This window comes from Stylophora pistillata, chromosome 14 (genome assembly GCF_964205215.1).
Source record: "Stylophora pistillata chromosome 14, jaStyPist1.2, whole genome shotgun sequence".
NCBI classification, from domain to species: domain Eukaryota; kingdom Metazoa; phylum Cnidaria; class Anthozoa; order Scleractinia; family Pocilloporidae; genus Stylophora; species Stylophora pistillata.
Genome location: NC_142532.1, coordinates 2456644 through 2467345, shown reverse-complemented (window position 1 = coordinate 2467345; position 10702 = coordinate 2456644). Strand labels below are relative to the sequence as shown.

The 10702-nt window shown below is 36.8% G+C and overlaps 1 protein-coding gene across 1 annotated transcript in view; it reads right to left on the bottom strand.

Annotated features, from left to right (window-relative positions):
- The window catches only part of LOC111323368 (kalirin), a 111783-nt gene extending 102473 nt beyond the window's left edge, over window positions 1–9310 (bottom strand). The window contains exon 1 of the mRNA XM_088745847.1: window positions 9066–9310. The gene's annotated coding sequence lies outside the window, so the exon portion shown is untranslated. The remainder of the gene's footprint in view (window positions 1–9065) is intronic.
- Between the last annotated feature and the right edge of the window lie 1392 nt (window positions 9311–10702).

The following is a 10702-nucleotide window of genomic DNA, read 5'->3' as shown; positions in this document are numbered from 1 at the left end:
GTAAATTATTTTTTTAATTAGAGGAAAACTTGTCAAACTATTCAAATAGTCACACAAAAGAAGATAATGTGTTTGGTCAAGAAAACGTTTCTTCTGGAAACCCAGTGGGCCGAGCGAATTTTTTTGTTTTTTTTTTTAACAAACCTTAGCCACGTCCATAAAACCATTCAGCTTGAAGTCCTAAAGGCGTCAGTAAGTGTTTTTCAATGGTTTCCACCATCGAAAAAGTCACGCAATGGTATATTATGCTTGAGTTACCCTATACATCTATGAATTAAACTAGAATAATTATATTATCTCTATAAATAGGAAAATCAAAATCTTAATAAGGCGACTCGGCAAAGCACACGTCAGGATCATTTTACTAAAATTTTACACTTTTCAGTTCAAATCTGAGTTTCACCTACAGTTTATTATAATTTTCATGTTATTGTGAATAACTTCAAAAACTCCATATTCTTTTTCGTGCCAACAAACAAAAACAGGGTATAGTTTCCGCAGTGGTTAAATGTTTAAGAAGAAATACATTACCTCGCCAAAAATATAAGAATTGATGACGTAATCTGGTAATCTTTTTAAAACTATTCAGATATCAAATAATTATCTACTCTCACTTCTTTGCGGTTAAATATAAAAAAGGCCTTAGGAATGAGGGGTCAGTCCTCTTTTTGTACTCTAAAAACAGACAACTATTTCAAAAAAAAGCCAAACGAACATCAGTTTGAAATACGGGTCTAAGTTGAATTGGTTATTCCTAAAATGATCTTTAATTTCAAAAGGAAAGAAATAAGAGAAAATGATACGGAACCTTTTGTTACTCTTGCCATGCCAGAAGCCACAAATTAATCTAAGTTATTTTCGTGCTTGTGGTTGTATATGTACAGGCAAGTATTAAAATATTGCAGTCAAGAGAGGTCTCAATCCATTTACGGAAATTAACTGCTTTTTAGTTTCTAAACCGCACAAAGCGACTGGAGCACATGAAAAAATTAGAGAAGAGAGAGCAAAAGAACAAGTGTGCATTTCTTTGATAATGGTTGATTCCTCTTCGAAAAAAATTTAAAAAATATTTCACCGTGGAAGGAAGGAACATATCTGCGTCGATATTTCCGCATAATTGTTTCGACGAAAATAGAAATCAGAGTTAAATTTAATCCACTGAGAAAAAAACTTTTTGGGTCACGACCTTGTCAACGCAATAAGTATACCAAAAACAGAAGTTAAATTCATGGCACCAGCATGCAACAGAGAAAAATATGACTCTTCGACCAAGATTCGAAAATTGTTCAATTACGATTTCGCTGTCGGTCGGTTTCTATCAAATGAAATAATTTGAATATATCAACAAAGTTGAAATGGTAAATTAGCCACCGTTACGATTATAAAAGCTGACGTTTCGAGCGTTAGCCCTTCGTCGGAGCGAATGACGAAATTAAGGGCTATTGAATCTGTAGCCTTTAAATTTTATCTTTTGTATGTTTTTAGTACGAGAAATTGTTTTTATACAGGGCTAACCTCACGATTTTCCCTTTTCAGGATGTATTTTTTACATTTGCGTTCTAGCTTCCTGAATAAATGTTATGTTATTTATGTAACGGTGGCCAATTTACCATTTCAACTTTGTTGATATATTCAAATTATTTCGTTACCCCCACCGACGCAGCCTCAAACAGTTTCTTTAGAAACTATCAGCCTTTATTCTATCAAATGAGCCTCTCAGAACTTGTCGGTCAGCACATGTGACGAGCAAACCTCATAGTACCCAAATCAGAAAGGTCGGCTTTCAAATTTCCCCAGAGTCTGACTACCTTTTGTTTCAGGTGTGTAGGCGTTTGCTGTACGTGAGAGAACGCTAGTCGTGGTCAGATAAAAGGATTCACGTCCTTTTGAGTCTCAAGAGGCCTTTTTGGACGTTATGTATAACTCTAAGCTCTTTATTGTGCGCGAAGAAGCTATAAGGTGAACGATGATTTTGGCTGTGTAAAACGTCATTACCTTTTTTGGGGTTTATTTCGGAGAAATCCTTTATCGTTTGAAAAATCATTAAACTTGGCGTTGTGCTTACTCACAGAGGGAAAAATTCCACAGTAATTCTCACTTTGACCTTCTTTGTCCTCTAATTACAATAAACATTTTACAATTCAAAGATAAATACTATCATTTAAGTTCAAAACCTTCTTTAAATAACTGGAAGATTTATATAATTTTCAGTTCGTTGTGTCTTCTTGCTGCGTTTTTTTTTTTTTTTTTTTTTTTCGACGTTTTAACACGAATAAAACGACCGATCTTTCTGTGGAAAGAACCTTTAAATCCTTTGGATAAGTAACAGTCTGGGGAGCAAGATTCCTGCAGTCCTATACTTCTTTCTTTATGCTAAAGAAAACAATGGCTAAAGAAATAGATTGCATTTTGGACCACGGCTTTGTTTCAGAGTAGTATGGGGCATTAACTATGTATGGGGTTACAGAGAAATCTTTCCGTTTGAGGGGTTCCAACGCGAAGTAAAGGTCAGTTCCGAGTAAAGATATAAAAAAATTTACCTCTTCTGTTTTCCAAAGCATAAGATATCCGACACTTTGAGGAACATTTTAGATAGCACGTGCACATGTTTTGCGTGGGTTTCATCGGCGGATGATCCAGTTTTCAAGGGTTTACAATTACAACAAGACTCCAAACTTCCGGAATGAAGTGTTGTTTAAACAACGTGGGTGGAAGCTGAAATTTCAAATAATCCGCAAAACGTTTCAAGTATCGAACTTCTGGTTAGCCAAAACGGATGGTGCTCCACATGTTTATACTTAGTCATGCTCCAAGATCTCCCGACGCATAGAGCAATTTTAAATATAGGGGGCCCCCCAATCCATGCCAATGTTTATTTTACCCCCTCCAAGCTGGCTCTCCTTACTAGCTCAATGCTCTATATCTCTGTGACTTTTGATAAAAGTCCGTGATAAAAAGTAAAAGAAAAAAAAATCGCATCAGTGTGGTCGGGGCCTAAGTTGGCGGTGAGTGGGAGGAGGGACGCGCGCAGAGAAACGACACGCGCGTCTCCTCGCGTGCTCTGTCTCGTGACACTTCAACCTCCAGTTGACGCACTTTGATAACAAGCTACTGACATGTTGCAAGTGTTAATTTCATCTAGTTGATTTACATTTTATACTTAAGCACTTCTCACACGCACACATTCGAATACAAAAGTGTTGTTTTTTCGTGACTATCGTGACTCTGAGATGTCACGTTGGAGCGTTGTGTGACATTTTAAAGAACGACTGCGCAGAAGATTACCAAATCCCTTGACACCTGAAAAAGCAAGCGCCACGAATGATGGGATTTGTCGGATTTATGGACATTGTTCACACATTTATGATCGGTGATTTGCTTTCTGATTATTCTTGGCAAATCGCTTTTATGGTATTTTTCCTCCGTCGAGAACAGTTCATTTCCGAGAAGCCCAAAGCCTCAATTTTAAAAAGAGGCCAAAAGCGAGGCTTAAACGTGGAGCTGAATTTTCACCGTCATGCAGCCGACAAAACGTTAAATAACAGTTTTACTCTTAGCCTCATTTTGAAAGTGAGGTCGTTTACAACTCGGAAAGGGCTCACCGTGGTTATCATACATGGTTACCCATAATGCCATTAGGTTCACTTGTTCACAGCTGATGGTTTCAAAGTTTTTGCAATCAAGAGAAGGAATTTCATTAGTCCAATTGCGATATTAACGAGCCGTTCCAGGCACTCGAACGAAACGAAAACTTAGTCATCAAAAAGACTACCTAGTATCCACCTCTGTTATGATACTCAAATTTTCATATGGATTGACCCTTGAATATATACAATCTCGATTTGTATCCTGAAATGATATTGCTTCGTATCGACTGAGGAATTCTGGGAATAAATTGGCTGTTCCACAACCTCGCACCAACTATTTGAAGAGAAGTTTTTTCTTATAAGGGGGGTGCTGTTGTGAAACAGCCTTGCCCATCAACTCCGATCGACAGTTTCTTTGAGCGACTTAAAAGTAACACGCGTCATTATAGCTTTTGAATGAGACAGGGCATCCTAAAACAGCAGCTTTAATGATATAATAGGTTTTGTTCTTCTAATACTGTAATAATTTTCAGCCCATCAGCTGGGCAGAATTGGATATTTATACTCTTAGATTGTGCTGAAGGATTTTACCGTGTATAAATAAAACTATCTATCGTCTATCTCAGTCCTCGCTTTTAGATAATTTGGACATTTCAAAAGTTTGGCCGGGAATGAGTTTTAAGTAAGCATATACGTGATCTGAATAAAGGGGGACTGTTTCTAAAGAAACTGTGGTGCTGCATCGGTGGGGGTAACAAGGCAAATTGGTTTTATCAGCTGAGTTGCTAAAGTAAATCGGTCACCGTAAGGATTTTTAAACTGACGTTTCGAGCGTTAGTCCTTCGTCCTTCGCTCTGACAAAGGGCTAACGCTCGAAACGTCAACTTTTAAACTTCATGGTGATCAATCTACATTATCAACGCAGTTGATAAAACCAAACCATATACGTGATCTGAAGCCTTAAGCATCTGATTTTACCTCCTGCAAACTCTCTGAAGATGGATAAAAACAAATCCTCCTAAAATTTAAATTCAATTGATAACTGGACAATCTTGGCACAGAGCTTTTTAAATTGAGGGATTAGAATACAATTTTTTTTATTAGGGTACCCAGTGGGGATCTTCCGCGGCCAAATTACATCAATGATTTAAAAAGATTCCATACGTAGAAACTATCATAAACAAGATGTCAAATGCTGAAAGAGATGTAGCATTTGTCTACTAAGACAACCGCTTCTAGAAGATGATTCCTCAAGCTGTGTTTAAAAGTTACCATGTTTGAACTGACTCCACATTTCAAGTGGAAGGAGTTCCACACTAATGGCCCTTTATCGCGCACCAAATCACAACGATTTTTGTGCCAAGGCTGTGCGCCACTACGGGAAGTTTAGGTTCTTGGCAATCCTTGTATTATAATAATTGCGGGTTTTAGATCTCCTTACTGAAAATCAAAACAAAGTAACTTGGTGCTTGATTGTTCCTGCATTTCATCGTCTAACAATCAACGGATTACTTTGATCTTAAAGCATTTGGGAGCTTTTTTTGTTTACCAAGTTCCAAAGACTATCCTAATCCGTTGCGCGAGCCAATGCAAACACTGAGAAAGATTACGTGAAAGAGCGCATAAACAATTCAAACAGATCGTCAAAAACATGATAAAATTAGTCCTAAAACGGATGGATTAAACTTTTAGCTTATTCAATGTGTAAAGACAATTTTTTTCTGTCTGGAGGCCAAAATCATGCCGAATTTATAGTTCAGATTCCATATGGAAAAAGTAATGGAAAAGCTACAGAACACAAGATAAAGTGTTGATTCACAGTATATCAAGGAATATGGTATGGGAAAATCCAACAAAAGGATGACGTAAAGACACAGTAAATGGTTTCTTTTTTTGACCAAGAATCCTCAACTATAACGGTTGATAATCGAAATTTACTCAAATCATTGGCGCAGGCAATGCCTAATATGTCTAATAGTTTTGTACGAATTTGTTTTTGTAGACGTGCCGATTTGTAAAGAGGAGTGGGAACGTCTAGTTTGGACTCATATTTTCTGTCGTAAACTTTCCACAGACCTGGTTTGAAGAGAAATGTGAGGTCTTATTTATGCTTCCGAGTCTATATATATACGTTCGTAAAAGTTCCCTCTTTACGTACGTTTCTGTGCGGTTTGACCTCTCGTCCGCGTCCACAAGTGAACGATCTCTGTTAACCGGAACACTTTCGAAATCTGTGTGACACCAAAATTCTTGCAAAGATAGGATGGCATTTTTCTACTCAGCATGAAGTATTTAAAAGATACTTGTCATGAAATATTTCTCAGCTTATTTAGGCTCCAGAGTTAATAAAAATTTCTGTATTTTTCTAGACCTCTTTTTTCATCAATCCCTGTATCCGCCCTTGTACTTGTGAGAGCATGTCAATTACGTTTATCATTGTTTACTGAGGTGTCGATTTCAAATTTGTAAGTTTTAACAAACATACGAGAAAAGTACGATTTAATGATCAGATACTGCACCGACTAAGCTATATATGCACAGAACCTATTTGAGACCTGTCAAAGCTAAGCTATGCGCTAGTCTTATGTGACAAGCTTTAGAACTGATAATAAGTGCTTGCTGAAACATACTTTTAAAGGTTGCTAATCCGCGCGAGCTTTTACGCAAATGTTGTGTCACTGCACAGTTCAATTCGTTTTTCGTAAGGTCTTTATAACATCACAAGACGAGAAAGAAACAAAAAACACTTGAATTTAAACAAAATAAATAAGATAGCAATGGAATTGTCTATGGTGAATTATTGTTGTGTTATTATGATCTTCGCTAAGTCTTGTTGTCAAGACCATAATCGGATAATTTTAAATAACTCAAAATCCTCAGGAGATGGTTGCACGTAGTTCATCAAACTTTACCTGACTGCTTCCACGTTTTCCCGTCTTTAAGAGTCCATCCTATTATCTTTATCACAAATTATCTTTCCAAAAGCTTTAAAAAAGACAACTGTTCTATCTCAAGTCTGTATGTCGAAGGCAACAAAGTTGTGGATAACTTTCAGATTTAACAAACGACTAATGAATTTAAAATTCGCCTCATTTTTAAGGCGAAGAATGCAGGCTGCTTTCAAGGAAGAAGATTCTAGCCACTTAATTTATGTCAATAGGGTAAGTGAGAAATGTATCCACGACATGACCCCTTACGGTGGATTACGACAAAGTTAGTTTTTTAATTTAATTTTTATAAGCCAGCAGCTACGTATAAAACGTTATCTTAAAATAGATTTACATAGATTCACGTCGTAATGTTTTTTGTTGTTAAGTGAAAGTTTGTTTATTTGAACATAAGGTTGGTGTTATTGAATGATTTCACTCGGTAAAATTGACGAATGGTGCGAGGAAAATGAAATGAGCTCGAGAAGGAATCACGATAAGTTTAAAGCTATCATGATAATGGGAAGACGTTACAAGACATTGCTTTTTGAGATTAAAACAGAACCATCCATCCTAGTTACCTTTGCTTGATATCTGACAATTATTTAATCGTCCGCATACTCACGATTTTGACGATCAGTTGGAGGGACCCTTAACTGTTAACCGGTATTCGAGCCTCACTTAAACTCCGCGCTCCTCCACCCCATGGAAGAGACCGGTACGGCGCGGTTTCAAATGAGGTCCCACGCCGAGCCTAGGGCCCAAGCCTCCCACAACTGATCTCAAAGAACGATCTTGGGTACAAGACTAACGAATGATTATGGAAAACTATTTACTCGCGGTCGCAAAAGTAACACTTTTCTTCGCTATGATTAATGGTAACCTCTATGCGTTTCTCATACGACTGTCCTTTACTCCCCAGTTATACTTTTTTTTATATATTTCGCAAGTTTTAAGTTACCAATCCCTAAAGAGCTTTTCGTTTGGATTTATAGTTACACAAACGCTAGTCTTTCATCCAATTTTGAGTGAATTCCTCTTTTGGTTTTTTGACCCTCTGGGCTGACCAAAAACGCTTTTCTCCTTAAATCATTAATACGTTTTCAAGTCATCAGAACTGAAGAAACAAAATTATCAGCCAAGGGATATCGTATGATTCAAACCAAATTCTCTGAACTTGAATTGTAAGAAATGTATGGCAAATATGTGTGGAGCATCGATATCTTAAAAACTGATAGTGCAATGGTTGAAGTCCAGATGGACGAGGTGTTCTTTTTATTTTTCCAAGCAGGGAATACCCAATCATTTTACCGCAAATGTTTCATTAGAAACCCACAAAAATAGAATCGATTTTCAATAGTCAAATTAATTCAATTTCTCACGGAAAGACTATTAGACGTCTATTGTTATTACCCACGGAAAAACATCCAAAAAGTGATTTATAATTTGCATTTGTTTATACCTTATCTATATCTCTACACGTGGTCCCCTTAGGAGATGTAAACGAAAAGAAAGAAAGCTTAATGAAATATGGTTGTTTTGAATACAACAAACTGCGCGCGAGTTTTTAACGGCTTGAAATTGAAGTTCGCTGTCCTTTTCCTTTAGTTTTTTGTCATTTAGTAGGATTTTTAGAGCGCTAATTTTTTTTTCAATGTCGTTTGGAAATTTCTCTCATCTAGCAAAAGCTTAAAAGTTTAACGACAAGCCATGGATACAGAAGCAAAGCTACTTTGCCAGGCATGTAGGAGAGGTATTAAATTAAAACGCGTTGTTACAAAGATCGTAATCCAACAACGGGCGGACTCTGCTGCTAGGAATGAAATATAGGAAAAAGGATGAAAACAGCTTCAGAGACTCTTTCCACCTGTTTCGATCACAATGTTTTTTTTACACATTACTTTGTCTTTAATTTACAAACTCGACCATGCACACAAATTAAATATATCTGCCACTTGGAACATCACGTTATTGATCGATCTTCCATTAAGCGCTTAAACTACTTTGCGGGGATAAAAATATATAAAGCTAAAAGAATCATCCGATTTGCCCTCAAGTCATTTTTTGACCTGTAGTCAGTCATTGTCTAGAGAGTCACACGCCTTGTTACACTGAACAAATTATAGCTGAAGTCACGCACGTCGAACTTTTTAAATTCTTACTTAAACCACAAAGAAGCCTACCAAAATTTCTCTCATACTCGTGTTTCTTTAACCATCTAAAACAAAATTTTTTTCATCGAAATTTTGATCGAGTAAATCTCACATAGCCGGTTATAAGGCAAAACTTTTTTCACGCAAAGCGCAAGGAAATTGTTTGGCTGATATTATATCACTGAACTTTTTCCTTCCAACTTTAAACCTGGAAAATTCGCTGTGCTTATGAAATTTGTATCTTTGTACATAAATTAATCGTTTGGCATGGAGGGAGATAGCTGCGATTACGATTGTAAAACGTTTCCAATTGTGAGTAATACATTTATGTTATGTGAATATAAATACTTCACTATTTTTAAACTGTCTAAGTTTATGAATAAATTGTGATGGCTTACCACACAAACTCCTTGTAGGTTACAATTTCCCGCTTGTAAGACTCGTTTGCGATGGAGTTTAAATCTCCAAGGTTTCTCTCTATCCTTAGTTGCGATGCAAAGTTTTCTTTCACACCGAGACGAATATTCTCTAAGTTACAGGAAGCTATATTCAAACAAAAGAACAGTGTACTTAGGGCGTCTTTGTTTGCAATGACACATTTCGCCGTGAGATTGAATTCGAAAACGAAGTTATTGTTTTGATGCAGCCAAGCGACCAAATTAAACTTAGGGCCAGCCGCGACTTGCCGTTCCTTTCATAAATCCGTTGCCTGTCATTGATTTGATTAAGGGCATGGCTTTACGATGACCAGAGGAGAAACCCTAGAAGGGATTTAAAAGATAAATATGCAAAATTTGCGAAGGATTTTTAAGTTTAATTAGGTTGAGTTTCGACATCCGGATAAAAACTGTGACTAACTTGTGTCTCTTGGAAAGAAGACAATTCCTGATAAAATCTAGGTTGCGCTATTAGTACAAAACAAGAAATGACGACCAGATGTTTTGGTTAATGCGGTTTTACGAAACTGATAAAAACTCATTATGAGTGCGAACCCAAAAACTTATTTTGAAGTATTACAAGAATCCGCAAACCGGAGCCGTGCCAGGAAACCATGACGTCACAAGTGACCGCGAGGGACTTGGCCTTTGTTTAAAACGGATGCGATGACAGCGTGGTTTGCTTCAAAATGCTAATACCCTCATAAAAAAATCACTTCAGATGTCAAAAGAAAACACATCCTCCTTTTAATATACCTTTGCGGCGGAAATAATCTAATACACCCTTTGTGTCCGCATTGGTTAAAATTTCAATTGATTTTGCTCTTGATGGGGTTTAGCCCCGGTATAATTGAATTGTCTACGACAAGAACGACAGAAAAAAATCGTGAATGCGGTCACCGAAACGACACCTACAATATATGTTCCCCGGTATGCGATGTTCTCCATACCTGTCTTCTAAACAACACAATGACTTTGTGGGTAGAGTATGAAGATTGATAACTGGTGGAAGTTGAAAATGGGTGGTACGTGTAGGATGGTTCTTTGTTTATAGACGAGTCGGCTTAACCAAATATTTTGTGGAAACAAGATCATGGAATTACTTTATTGGCAAAGTCTTTACAATCGAAAGCCTGTGTTTTTCTTCTCAGCACGTAAATCCCTAATTCCAATTTGTTAATTTGGTCCTCCTTAAAAAGGCCCGATGAGATGAAGCAATACACACACAACCTTTCAACGAACCATAGGATTTATGCTTCAAAAAAATAACCTCCATCGACGCTTTTTTTTCTGATTCGTTTTAAACAAAAGATGGTAAACGTATCAGTTGAACCCGCATCCCCTCACTCAGGGGATACTTCCAATGATCGCTCTTTGTTGTTGTAAGTTGTAAATTTTCCTTGATTTTCAGATCTGTAATGCGCATTAAAACATTTTAATAAAAATTGCACAAAAAAAAAGCACATTGAAATAACAATTTTTTTCATCATCATCTTTATTGTAATCATCATTATATTAGCATTGTTACCATTATTATTATTATTATCCGCTGTGTAAATCGTATGGATGCCGAAAAAAGAGGCAACGCAGAGCAAACT